Below are 15,064 nucleotides of genomic sequence, written 5' to 3'. Positions count from 1 at the left end.
TATTTTCATATATAATTATAGGAGTTAATCCATTGTCTTGGCTTATCATTATAGTAATATTTAAAATAAATCAAAGGATCATTTATAAAGACTATTTTCCACCAAGGGTCAAAGTTTGACCTTTGACCACCCAAGTTATGGATATTACAACTCTGCCACAGCCTAGGGCTCGGGTTGTGACATTGACGATCTCGATACTTTGTGATAATCAAGCCACATTGGCTAGAGCATATAATGGCGTATATAATGGGAAGTATAGACATATAAGTCTAAGCTATGAGTATATGAGACAATTGATTCGTGGATGAATCATATCTATCTCATATGTGAAGACAAGTGAGAGCTTAGTGAATCTATTTACAAAACCTATTGCAAAGAGAATAGTAAGTTCTACTTCAAAAGGGATGGGACTAAAACTCTCAGAATAATATATTAACCAATGTGTAGTGCACCATTTTTTTTTTTAGTTTATTAAAATTTTGTGCTTTATTTTATTTAAGTGTTAAGTGTGGTGAATTGTTTTATTTAAATGTTGTTTATTTGAATTAGTTGTTGTTAATCTAAATAAATTGTTAGGATTGTTTGGTATAATCTTTTTGAATTTAAATTTGTTAATTGTTTGTTTGATTATTTATTTTTAATATGTGAATAATTGTGTAACTTGTTTATTTTACTATTAGTGTTACATTTTAAATAATTGTGACAATTGATGTGATTAAAATAGGTTATTTTTTATTTATTTTAAGTGTGTGCTGAAATGTGTGTGTGTGTATGTGAATGTGTTTTATTTTTCTTTTATTAATTTATTTAGTTATTGTTTCCATTATAGAAAAGGAAGTGGTAGTATGAATCTAGACCTAATGTGAGTCTTGAGCATTTTTCCTTTTAATTATGAAAAGAAAAGAAAATAGAAAAGAAAAGAAATATAAGTTGTCATCCTGTAGGAAAAGATGACAAAGTTTATTTTTGATTTGGTTCACATTAGGATAAGGGTTTAGGTGAGGTGTAAGGAGAGGAAATGATGAGATTTTGCTTAAATTATGGGATAGGAATTTGGCTTTTCATACTTGAGTCCTTTTCTTAAGGTTAGGTCACTAGAGGCTATAAATAGGAGAGTATGGAAGCCTTGGCATTCTTTTGCTTGTGGCTGTCGAAATTAGAGAGAAGGAGAGAGAGAGAGAGAGGCGTGAAAGAGAGAGAAGGAGGAGAAGAAAGGAAGAAGAAGGAGGAGGTCTTAGGTATGGTTTTTCTTATGATTCCTTGTTGTTTTAAGATTTAGGTTTATCTTCCTCATTATCTTAAGCCTTTTTCTATGTTCTTCTTCTTCATGGGTTTAAAAAACTCTAGGGTATTCAAGGGTGATTATCACTTGGGTGTTGATCAAGTTGTGTTCTTGATTTTACAATCAAGAGAGGTATTGATCTCTACCCCTAATGCTATGGTGTTCTATTGAGTTATTGGATTTGTGGATATTTTTCAATATGTTGATGCATGGGAGATTGATCTAGGTGTGGGTAGGGGTTTATGGTGTTGGTTTGATTTTTATTGTTGTATGTTCATAATATGTGTAATGAGATGATTATTGAAATATGATGTTGATGATATTCTATGATTTTATGTATGTATGTTTCGGCCTATGGGGTTTGGGCATATTGGATTGTTTGATTTTCTTGTGTTTCATACATGTTAGAAACATGCTAGGTTTCATGTGTATACAGATGAGGATTTTGTGTAAATTCTTGTTGGGTATCCTAGGTGTTTTGGCCTAGGAGTGATGTTCAAACATGATTGTTTTTCTTGTATGTTTTAAAATCAATTGTGAACCTAGAAACATGATAGGGTGTATATGAGATTAAGTATCAATATATTATGGTATGCATGAAAAATAATAGGAACATGTTAGGTTTAATATAAAGGCATATATGAAGATTTGTGTTATGTTATTCATGCATGTTGTATTATTATTTTGTTGGGTTGCATGCATGAACTCATTAGAAAAAAAGAATAAGGTTTTATAAGGTTGTATATGAATATGTGTTAGTTATGTTATTTGAATTATTTGTACAATAAGAGCATGTTAGGATTTGTGAATTATTGTGTTTATGGAACATGAATGATCTTATATGAATTTTATGAGGCATGAGGTAAAAGATAAAATTCATGGTGATTTATGCTTGCTGATTTTGTAAATAAATGGTGAAAAGATTGATGAAATAAGGATATGTATGCATGACAATGACTCTAATGATAAGTGGTGTTTGTGAAAATAAAATGGTGTTTTAATTCACAATTAAAATGATATTTTTTTGCACAAATAATTACCTACAGATTTTTTGTTATATTTTTGAGAAAATATGAGTTTTAAAAATAAGGATGGTGATTTTAATGATAAATTTGATTGCTGGAATTTTTGTTTAAAAATGTAAAGTGTGTTTCAATAAAAGGAATTTGATTGGTATTTTGAAATAAATAAATAACCTAAACAATGGTAAAATTTAAAAGTGATATTTTTAATATAATATGAGTGGTTATTTTACAAGTTATGATTTTCTTTAATTGGATTAAGAAAAATGTTGGATTTAATTCACTTGTGATTTTTAAATAATGACTGAAAGTTTAGTTTAAAAAGTTTTAAATAGTTATTTAATTTTCACATATGAATTTGTGTTACATAAAATTAAGTATTAAAAATAATTCAAACAAAATATATTTTTCCCACACTTAAAATTACTATTTTTCTCACATCAAATTATGAAATTCTATTAACTTAAATTAAATTGTTATTTTCTAAGAGACATGATAATCATAGGTATTTTCTTTTTAAAATAATTTCCAATGCCTTTGCTTTTTCTTTGTAATTTAAAAATAATAAATGTGTGTTTTATATTTTTTTAATGGCTAAATAAAATTGTTTTTATGAAATAAAAAAAAGAATGTCTTGGGAGATTTAATCAACCTAGTAATTTTAAGAAGATAAACAATGGTAAACAAAACATGCTACAAGTCTATTATTTTTAAAACGATAGAAGTAAGACGCATAGAATTATCGTTTTAAACGCCACAATTACGCAACATTCCACTTATGCATGTTACATACAAATTCATTTTTACATCCAAAATTATGTCTATTATGCAACCATGTAGTTTTTATAGAAAAATCATGCATGAAATATAAGTAGAATGTGCATTATTCTTTTATGACATTATGTGTAACTATGCATATTTGTTGTGAGAAATTCTCACCATGTGTGCATGGCCCATGCACACATGAGTTATATGAGTGGGCAAAACAGTGATTATGTGAAGCTAAAGAATGTCATTTTGATTATGGTATATGCTCGTTGAGAAGTTGTGGGTTTACTTAGCTTGGACCTGAGATAATGAAGTTAGATATAATTTATGATTGTTTATGCTATGAATAGTAAGACTGTTTGTATGAATGAAAATGTTATGAGTTATGAAATGCTATAATGTGATGATATGTTGGCTTGTATGAATGCTGTATGATATGAATGGATGTTAGCGTGATGAACACGACACATCAAATAAAGAGGTTACTAAGGATATGAAGACGTAACCGAGTTATATGTAATGGTTGTTAGCGTGTTGAACGCGACACAACAAATGGGTTACTAAGGATATGAAGACGTAACCTGAGTTACTAAGGATATAAAGACATAACTCCAAGGGCGGATGCGCCGAGGTTATTCAAGGACCAGAGACTCTTGTTTACCTCAAAGGGTGGCATGGACAAGTTAGCGGGCCATGTTCACAATGAATTGTTTATGATTATGTTATGATGTTTATGATATGATGATGACATTATGTTGACGTAAATATTTTTATGATTATGATTTTGACGCCATTTTTATGATGATGCTATGATGTATAAAGATAAATGAAAGTGCTTGGAATTTGTTGTATCTTACTTGCTTATTGTTTGTACTTCCTTACTGGGCTTTTAACTCACCCCCCTTACTTTCCCTTCTAGGTAGCAAATAGGTTTCTCTATGGCACGCGTGGTGATGTGGGGAGTTCTGTCGTCCTGGTGTGTATGGCATGGGGCATCCTATGGACGAGAAACGATCAATTCTAAACGCCATTTTCTTTTAATGATGTTACATTTAATGAGACTTTTCAAACTTGTCAGTGGGACCTTAAACTTTTGGATGTTTTAGAATTTTGCATGAAACTGGTATTTTCTTTTTAAACTATTGGGCCCAACTTGCATGTTTTCAACAAGACCCCACTGAAACCTTTATAATAAGTGGCGTTCTATTATAAACCAATGAATATGTGAATGTTCTAAAAAGCTCTAGACTAGGGCGTTTTACACAATGCTGGCTGTAACATCCTACTTCCTTAGAGCCATTACTATGTAAGTTAAAAAAATGTGCCACTAGCTCGCTAATCAAGGTTTTAGGTTAAAAGTGTGACTAAATTGAAATAAACTCATTTAACAACATTACTTATAAAATTTGGACATTCATTGAAATTATAGAAAGTTATACAGTTGGAATCCCAAAAATATTGTTTAGAAAATTGTATTACAACTCAAAATATACACACGGTCAACCTAGGCAACAAACAATCATTACAGTACATTTTTCCAAAAATAACCCTTGTCGTGGCAGCCAGGCAGGCCGAACATGTACCCGTCGCTCCATGCTCTTCGTACTCATGGTTGGTCAACCTTCCCTTTGCCCTTACTTGCACCATAGAGCACCCATGAGCCGAAGCCCAGCAAGAAAACTCAACACAAAACATATAACATATACATAACAATCCACAGAATACAACAAAACAACCAATGGGATAAACACATAGCGGCCAACATCGTCCTAGGCGCTTTAATAGGCCCTAGGTTCGTGGTCTTCACCGAGAGGGGGATACAGCACCCTAGGAGGGTCTCGCCCTAACGGCCTGCACTCAGCGTACTCGACTTCTTGCCGTTCTCAGCCTTCGCCTTTACTGGCATTCACCGTTCACTCACAAACATGCATATTATACATAATAGATTAATCTTAGGCCCTTAGATATGTTCAATCTTGAGCTAAACCCCTAGCACAACAAGCTTCCAATTCTTCAAAGAACTTAGCCTATAATCCTCAAAGTAATTTAAGCCTTCAAACACCAAGAGAGAGAGAAAGAGGGAACCAAAGGAGAGAGGGAGAGACTTCTGTTTTTTTTTCCTAAATCATTCTAGAGTTTCAGCTACCTAAGTGTTCAAACCTATCCCTAGTCAAAAAGTCCAAAATACCCCTTAAGCTTATATAAACACTTTAATGCTCCCAAGGGTAATCTCGTCATTTTCTATGTCCCGCTAATTCCTTGAGTGCTTCTATAAATCCCTGTTTAATCTTGACATGTCCAAAAAATTGCTAGATTACTATCTGTTACCCGGTAAATCTTGAACACCAACTGTGTTCCCAAAATACCCCTAGGCTCCTTCCGAGCCGGGTATTCGACCCCATTGTGACTATTTAGCTAAACTGCTCCCTAGGACGGTCTCAGATCACACATCACAAATATATCACAATTCACTCGTGGTATCAATCACAATAAACACAAATATCACAATTATGCCCTCAAAGGGATAAAATTACAAATACGCCCCTAATAACTAGATGGGGCCCACATGCATATTTAATTCTCCTAAACATGTATTTCTAAATCACATAATCATTAAATTCACATATTAGCATAATTAAATCAATTATTTCCCTCTCGACATGCTAATCAAGGCCCTAAGCCTTATTAGCAAATTTGGGACGCTATAATGGCAACCCAACTCCAAACTTATGAACATCAAGGGCAAGAGTTCAATGGGTAAGAACAAGTTATTGGTTGAATTGTATCAACACTAAAAAAATTATGAGTTCCATCCAAGGATGGTTAGTGTTGGTTGCTACCGAGTTAGGGTTAAGTCTAAGGCTTTAATGAAGTTTAGTTGTGTGCAACAAGCATCTCTAAATATAACAAAGATGTTGTAAGAACTTCACCTATGTGAACTTAGAGGTGGTGCCGCCTCTCATGGGAATTGGAGTTTCTCCCCAGAAAGTTCATAAAATGGATGAGCATATGGCCATATGAGTGCTAAATGAGAAAAGTGGGAAAATGAATGGTCTAGTGGAGGTGTGTGTGGTGTTACCAGTTTTATCATTAAGGAGTACTTGGTTCAATCTTTAAGACACCAATGACTTCGATAAGGATTGGTAATACTTTCACTAAGATAAAGTTCAAATCGAAAGATACTTTATTTTATGCACCAAAATTGTTAAGCTAAGAAGAGATGATTATATTTAACGAAGGTGGGGAGTGTTGAGATTGGTTAAATATAATGGTTATGATGTTTACACGTTGAGGTGCAAAACACTTATGAATTTCACTTAAAGAGAAGTGAAAACATGAGATTGTGTAGAAGACATCTATACGTGACTTTTATGGGTCTCAAGTGATACAATGAGGTATCCAAACATTCCCAATACGTTTGGTAGAATTTGGAGCGATTTCAGGACCATTGGAGGGGTCCAAAATCAGAGAGGGTGGCGATGTGTCATCCCCTACGTGGTGTAGCATCGCCAAAATGCGAAGGGCTTCAAAAGCCCTAGCAGGCGATGCATCACTTGCATGTAGACGATGTATCATTTGTCAAGCGATATATCGCTAGGGCGATCTTTTAGGGTTGTACAATTTACGTAAAATGCTCTAAATGACGTGTTTTAAATGCTCTAATTCTATTGGTTAAACTAATGATGATACCTACACTATTTATATGGGTATTAGAGTTGAAAAGTCTTGATCACACTTTCTAACTATCTCTCTAAACTCATTCTATTTATAGCTTTCTAAGACCAAATTTTTCTCTAAGAAACTTATCAAGCTTTGCTTGACTTACATGAGTTTTAAGGCTTGTTCAATCCCAAATCTCATTCTACTTAGTTGAAGCTTCAAGCAATTGAGATGGCTTGGAATAGTGATTTTGGACAACAATATTATTATTGTGTATAAGCCTTAGAAGTTCCCCAAGTATGATGATTCAAGTTGCTCAATACAAATGTTGTATCTCTCTAACCCTAATCTTGTATTTTGTAATTCTATTATGTTTTTTCATTGTTAGTATTGATGATTAAATGTATCTAATTTCATCTTACCATCATTTAGATCTTTATATTCAAGATTAACATTCATATCATGAACATGTTTATTTGATTATCAAGAATTGCATTCATACTTTGAATTTGAATCTTGATCAATCTCTAGGGTTTGGAATATTGCATTATTATCATTATTCATTGTTGATTTGCAAAGAGTAAATTCCCAACAAGAGATTGTCTCTCCCATGCAGTTGGCTTTTGTTAGGCACTACAAGAAAAAACAGTATTCATAACACTTAAAAACTGTTAACCGGAAGTATTCATAACACTTCTCAAAATGCTAACATAGCCCCTGTTATTTAAAAGTCCCATCTTTTCTATAATAGTTTTTTAATGTTATGTTCGATGTTATCTTAAAGTATTCAATAACACATTTTTTTGTTGCTATCATATTAAAATAATAACGTTTAGTTAGAGTAATTGGTTATAAATTTGAAGTTTAATCTTAAACTTTTTGCATAACACTTTTCAACTATTATAATTGATTATTTTGATAGTGTTTTTAGTTTGTTATATTATATAAATCATAACATTTTGTTACACTTATAATATGTATCCAAAACAGCCATAATGCCATATTAAAGGTCCAGTAATAAAATTTTGTTATTTTAGTCTAGATAATAGGTTTTTAATTGTGTTGTGTAAGGATAATTATAAGTTTTTTTTTAAATGAAAAGGTTTTTATTATCGTATTTGGATAAAAAAAATATCAAAATTAATCACAAAATGTAATATTAAATAGATTGATAAACCATAAGTATTACATTAAACAATAACTAATTCAAACCATGACTGTGGTTACTTCATGAGATCTTAGTTCTAGCTTAAGTTTGAAAGCATACATAATAAATTTCTATAATCTTGAACATCTTTTACTTCAAAAAATGAAAAACAAAAACATAACAAGATACACAAAAAGTAAACCATGAAACTTGCTCCATCCTTCAATTCATCATCCATTGTGCACTTTTCTTTGTTGTGGGTTGATTTGCTTAGTTGCATAAGAATTTAAATAATTAATGCTTAAACTTAAAGTTAATAGTAAACTAAAAGAGTACATAAAAAAAGTTAATTACCTAATTATGACTTTATCAGTTGGCCATGCAATTATACTACCTATAACATCTTCTATAGTAGACATAACTCCTAAAGGCCTCCACAGAAATGCATCATTTTTTCTCACAAGATCTATCCCCACTTTCATAGCACCAGGCCCAAGAGGAACATGGTGAACCTCATCATTTGGGTCACTTGAAACAATTTAGCCTTCTGCAATAATTTCACCAGATCCAAATGTGTGATTCTTAACACTAACACTATATCAATAAAACAAATTCACCATCAATAAGAAGTAAATGATTTTATATTGAATAATATAAGTTGTAAATTTTATCATTTTTATGTAATTAGTATCATAATTACTGCAGGGGAAGGAACATGAGAGTTTGATTGAACATTGTTTGATTGCTCCTCACTCTAAGCAAATGTATTCTATTTACAAGTAAGATAACAAAACATGAGTTCAACATCAAAATTAAAAGAAGAAAATACAAAAGTAAAGAGAAAACTAAAAATTAAACATGAATCTTAGTTATTATTATATGAAGAGAATAAACAATACTTTCAATCACTGATGTAACAAAAATATCCCAAAAAAATTAAAGAATGAACATAAGCTTCAATGAGTTTTCACTGAGAGATAAGATTCAAAGAGGATAAAATAAAGAAAAAGATGAAGAAAAAGGTGAGGCCATTAAGAAATAAGTTATGGGTTTGCTGATATTAGAATAGTTACGAAGAAAGAGATGACAAAATATAATATTCTTTAATTTTTAAACTTAAAAATAATGAAACATTCAAAATTTTAAAAATAGACTCCAAAGAGAAGACAATAGAACATTGGGAGTCACTAGGGATCGACAAGTCACTGTCATGGCAACCAAATAATAATCTCACTACACTTAATTCATAGTAATTACTCTTGAAAAGTTCCAGACACCTGTCTTTATATAATTTGCTATGTCTTAATTGGAATTTATATTTGTAAAGACAATCAAGGAACATGAACAGAGATTTTTTGATGCATAATTAAGTTGTCTAGATATATTTTCAACCATTTACAAGAATTTTTTTTTTGTATATACAAGTCATCAAAGTTTAACTTTTTAAGAAAAGTGATAAATATTATTTTTTAAAACAAAATGTCTTGTATTAATTTATAAAAAATACAAGGATGTGGAAAAACCACAAATAACAGCAGCAGAAAATTACATATATAAATATTCTTATTTTTTAACTCTCAAGCTAACTAAACTATAAAAAGAACAGCCAAGCCTATACATGGAAAAAAAAAGTTCAAACAAAAAACCAAAAACAAAAGTTACAGAATCCCCTTCCAATTTTAAAAGAGAACTAAGAAGAAGATGATAAATATGAAAGTTGATTTACATAATTAAGGAATTTACAACAAGGCAATCAATTTGAGAAATAAAAAAATAAAACTAGGAATTTCAAAATCTTAGTTACATGGTAGTTTTCATATAAAGATAAAATGGCTAGTATACAGTAAGAATCATCAAATTAGTCCATCAATATAAATGAAAATTAATTACTCAAGCACCAAAAAATTTCAAATAAAGTTTCCTTCCAATTTGAAATTTAATTGAGCCACTAAAATGAAAGTAGAATTACATTCATAATTTTTCGTATGTGTCTATGAAAAATTAAAAGAGAAATCAAAATAAATAAACATACAAGTGTATGCTTTTAACAATCTAATTAATCTACCAATAACCAAACTAATCAACCAAACACAAGTTAATTATAAGATAATCACAGATAATTCTACATAAAATCAGAAAACATTCCTCCCATGTTATTAACCAACCATCTACCATTATCAATTCAAAATATTCAAACAACACACAAGTGTTCTTCCTTATCTCGCCGCAGTACACAAATTTCTCAGATCCTACTTTACTAAGACACACAAGTTCTCAACCTTCCGTTATCACCGCAACACACAATAATAATATAAGGACCTACTTCACTATGGATGAATATCTAAGATATTCAAACTCTTCTAACATTTACATAATATTATAACAAAAACAAAAGTAAGAGAAGATACCTCTTGCAAACTGTTGGAAATAAAGTTTCCTTCCAATTTAAAATCCAATGAAGCCACTAAAATGAAAGAAAAATTACATACCAATTAATAAACTATCAACATCAATAGAAAAATTAATTGAGATAATGTGTTAAGAAAAAAAAAATCAAACTCTAAATTTTGATATTATATTCTGTTGGAAATCAATCTAGATATATATTCTTTGTAAAAATAAGAACAAAGGAGCTAGCATCAAGCCAGTAGAAAAGCATGCCGACTAGGTCGGCACCCAACCCTAAAAGCTATCACCTAAACCATATCCAATCTATTAAAACAACTATAAATACAGAGTTTAGGATCACAAATATAATATAAACACTCAAAACAAGATACATATGGTTTTTTCATTAAGGAATAAGAGTGCAATGATTTACCATATAATCTATTTAAAGCTACAAAACGAATAGTGATGACTCCTTAATATCATCATTAGAGAGAATTAAGGCAGTCTCTTTGATTGATTTCCTGACCTATAAATAAGAGACCAAAAACTGAATGAAAGTTAATAGAAGAATTAATAAACAGATCAACAATAGCCATGCCTCCATTATAGAAAGAGAATAAAGAAGATTGACTACATAAGTATAATCAAATTCCAACTAAAGATAGTTTTAGTTTCTCAAATCAGCATACTCAATTGCAATCATATACTGAGATATCACTTCATTGATTGCTCATCTTTCTTGTGCTGGATTTAGCTGCATTATAAATTTAAATTGTATGTATGTTAGTTTAGTGAATTTAATAGACTGCATTTTATCTTTGACATAACTGCTTCTTTATTAGATAGCTCATACTTAACCTACAAATTTGCACACTTGTACATATATCAATAGTGGGAAAAACTTGTTAGACATATGACAAATAAAAAAACATGATCAAAGCTTCTATTCTAGTAAATAGAATATCTGCATAACATAGTATATGATCTATTGCTCTATCTCAAGACAGTTTTTATACTCAATCAAAAGTTGAATGCATGAATTAAACAAAACACACCATTCTATTATTATAGAAAAATTGCATAGTAAATAAAAAGCAGAGCAACCCCATGGCCACAAATGAGGAAAAACTAAACATAAACCAAATGAGGGACCCAATAAATGGTCAACCCCATGGACAAGGCAAGCCAAAATGACAACCCAAGCAGTAACAAGTTCCTCAAATGCCAGAAAATGAACTAGCAAAGAAATATCAAAATATAAACTAATGTCTTCATTTCATATGGACAAGATCATTTATGTTATAATTTATTATTATTATTTGGCTAAGTTAGTACCTGTCGAAGTTTTAGTTCTTTCTCCACCACCAAAGAACTCATCTGAAGTACAAAACCAAACATTGCAGTTGCAATAAAAAATGGTGGTCCTATGGTAATCATTGCAGAGAGACTTTGCACCTTAGGGTGTGCAAACTCCTTAAATGAAACCATCCAGCTAAAGTTTGGATTTGACAATGAAAAAACTCATCACAAAAGTAACACATTTATAGACCAAAGCAATTGTTAAAAGTCAAAGCTTCTTTTAATTTATCATGTAACCAGACAAAAAAAAAAATTGCTATCAAGTATCTATAACATTGATACCTCCAATGAGAGACCTAGCAATTTCACGCTCTGCTGCAATCTGAAGTGGTATTTGAAACTTTAATGTGGGGTGTTCATAGTTCCCTTTTTTTTTCTAATGGAGTTGAATTAGTCTGTATACATAGTTAATTACAGTAGCATTTTGTTAAGCAAAATGCAAGGCTCCGGGGGTCAGCATAGGATTAGAAAACAGCCACTCATCTACTTCAGTTGTTGATTCAAATGACTTAACCTGCAGAAGTAAATTAAGGTTGTGTGACCAGGAAGATCAATGCTTTATGTAATAATCTTTTCATGCTTAATAGTTTCAGGCAGTAGGGAGCAATGAAGACATAAAGTGTTTCATAACTTTCTTCAGAAAGCAAGGCAAAGGCTTGATACACTACAAACATAATCAAGCAAAGTTTTTTTTTTTCAAATAATAAAAAAAAAACTATATGTCCTTTACTGATATTATACAAAAGATAGTTTAAATATAAATAGATAGAATATATAACCTGCATGATAATATTTTCTCTTAAAAGTAATAAACAATGACATCCCCTTTTGCAATACAATTTAAAACAAGGAAATACAAATCAATGCAACTTAATCTTAACTAGAGTTTATAAGAGCAAGCATATTCCTACTGAATTCCCAATAACTTAGTAATATAATCAGAATTTGGTATTATTCCATTGTATGCACTACTAGGAAACAAGGAAATTGTTAAGGTAATTGGACCTATGTAATTGTGGCATGATTAAATTACCAAATTTTAAAAAATAGACCAACAATAGCAGCAAAATAGACCAATAGTAGTAGTAAAAAAACAACACAAACCAGTAACAAAATACACCAAAGCCAATAGCAAAATACATATTCTATGCCATTAAACCAGTAGCAAAATGCACCAAAGATGTTTTCAAAAAAATTCCTTCTTGCTTTCAAAAAATGCCATTTGCACTAATACAATGCAAAAGTAATGCCTTCCCATACTTTCAGGAATGATACTACTTTTCTTCAGAATCTTTAGTATGCCTTCCTTCATCGCTGCCTTTCCTAGGCACATTATTTTGCTCTACATATACATATATATATTAATTTCAATTTATAATTATATATAGATGATCAAGAACAGAGTAATATGCATGTATTCCAGCAGATCTATAAAACACACATGCATACACAAAAACGAACCATATAAATATATATATATACCATTGTAGTACGGCTTAAAAAATTAAAAGAACGGATAGGTTAACGGGTGACAGGTGTAAACCTGAAGTGTGGAATTTTTAGCATAACTAGATTCACCAGACCCCTTGTTCGTGTGAAGCACCAGAGCTACTTCCATTGATATATGTATGTATATGTATATTCTCTGTTCTGCACCAATTAACTAAAGCTATCTCTAGGCTGGTTGCTTGGTTTATAAATAGTCACCTTAATTGTAGAGAGAACAAGGTATAGTTGGGATTTAGTATTGTGTTAAAATGAGGAGGAGAGCTCTCCTTTTATAGACTCAAATTAATGTCTCAGGTAATATTGCACCTCACTTTCCATCTGAGGCGCAAATCAAAATGGTGTAAAACACCCATTTTTGTCAACAATAATATATATTCTACGGAGAATCCAAAAAAGAGAACCACATCTGGGCCCTTGTTCTTGCTTGTCGCCTTAGGGCTGAGACAGAGAGAAAGATAAAGGGAGGGTGTCGTGGTGTGCTTCAAGGGTCATCCTTCAGCCATAAATGGCCTGATGACATCAACGGTGGTGAGGGAAGGAAGGGCTGGAGAGACTAGAGAGTAAAGGCGCGAGAGAAGGAAGTGATAACAACAACACAGAGAGAGATAAAAAACATATATATATATATATACATTACTAAGCTGTTATTAAGACACACCATAAGTAAAATCTAACGAGTCCATGAATCAAAAGTTTAATTTTTTGTTAGAGGACCCGCATAGGTCATTTTGTGCCTTCAATATTCGCTTGCCTAAATATAGATGACTTAATTACCAGTATTGTAGGAGGGAAATCATACTTTTTGTAAGCCTAATCGATACTACGGATTTAGCTTCGTTTACTATGGACATTAGATATTCAAAAATGCGAGAAAGAAAAATGAAGATATGTCTATAATTGGATTTCTTTTAATAAAAGCTTCATTGCAAAACTACACTAAATTGCTTGGTGGGAAGGCTTAAGCTCATAACGCAACAACTAAAAAAGCTTCAATCTTGCAAGTTAAATGGCCAGATATTCACCATAACGTCGAGTAACATAACAGTATAACACATTCAGATAAAAAACATCTATCATATAAATAAATATACTATACTAAGAGGAGCAAGATCAATAAAGACTAGATAGATCAGATATACAGAACAGAAAACAATAAAAACACTAATGAATAATTTAGATTCGAAAATACTATCACTAATAAGTACATGAAAAACAATTAAGACTCATTCACCTCGTTAAAATTTCCCTATTAGAGCAATCGCACACCAATACAGAAAACACGCAACTCAAAACGCATAGAAGAAAAATTACACGTACGGTATTGAAACACAACGATTCGATGAGAAATTGGAAATGAATTCCATAATAGCTGAAAACCCAGATAAAAAAAATCACAAAAACACAAAGAACCTAGACACACAAAACGCAAAAACAAACCAAACCCATATCACGAAAATCATCGAAAAACTTGAGAGAAAAGAAGAATTGACAAGAGAAAGAGTCGAGAGAAGGAACATACACGTGTGGAGGCAGAGAGAGATGGTAGTAGCTTTGCTCAAGAGCTTATTACAAAGAGGGCACGTCATGCATGCCTCTAGCTTCTCCCTCCTCGCTTTTCATATGGCGCTTGTTTCTTTTTCATTTGGCGCCTAAACATATAGGACTTGTTAAAAAATAATTAATTCTACGTGTTTATTTTTTCATTTGCCCATTAATAACGCTTCTTCATTTATGTAATTTTTTTATTGTTACATATAGTCAAAATTGTTGTAGTGAGGGGAAGAGTTATCCAGGATGATGCAATGGTAGTAACGGAGGTCATTCATTTGATGAAATATAAGAATGGTAAGGAAGGGTATATGCTCATCAAACTTGACATGGAGAAGGCTTATGACAGGATAGATTGGGGATTCTTAAAACATTTCT

General features: G+C 31.5%; 1 long non-coding RNA gene across 2 annotated transcripts; it reads right to left on the bottom strand.

The window, feature by feature from the left end:
- Positions 1 to 10,522: 10,522 nt before the first annotated feature.
- LOC133821602 (uncharacterized) lies at positions 10,523 to 14,754 on the bottom strand. Of its 2 annotated transcripts, XR_009887701.1 has the most exons (4): positions 14,658 to 14,754; positions 11,912 to 12,143; positions 10,960 to 11,024; positions 10,523 to 10,796 (listed from the first exon to the last, which is right to left on the bottom strand). It is a non-coding gene; the product is annotated as an uncharacterized LOC133821602 (long non-coding RNA). The 2 variants fall into 2 exon arrangements; XR_009887702.1 differs by lacking the exon at positions 10,960 to 11,024.
- Between the last annotated feature and the right edge of the window lie 310 nt (positions 14,755 to 15,064).

Source organism: Humulus lupulus, chromosome 3 (assembly GCF_963169125.1).
Source record: "Humulus lupulus chromosome 3, drHumLupu1.1, whole genome shotgun sequence".
NCBI lineage: Eukaryota > Viridiplantae > Streptophyta > Magnoliopsida > Rosales > Cannabaceae > Humulus > Humulus lupulus.
Note: the sequence above shows the minus strand (reverse complement) of the source record. Positions and strands in the feature narration are given on the sequence as shown.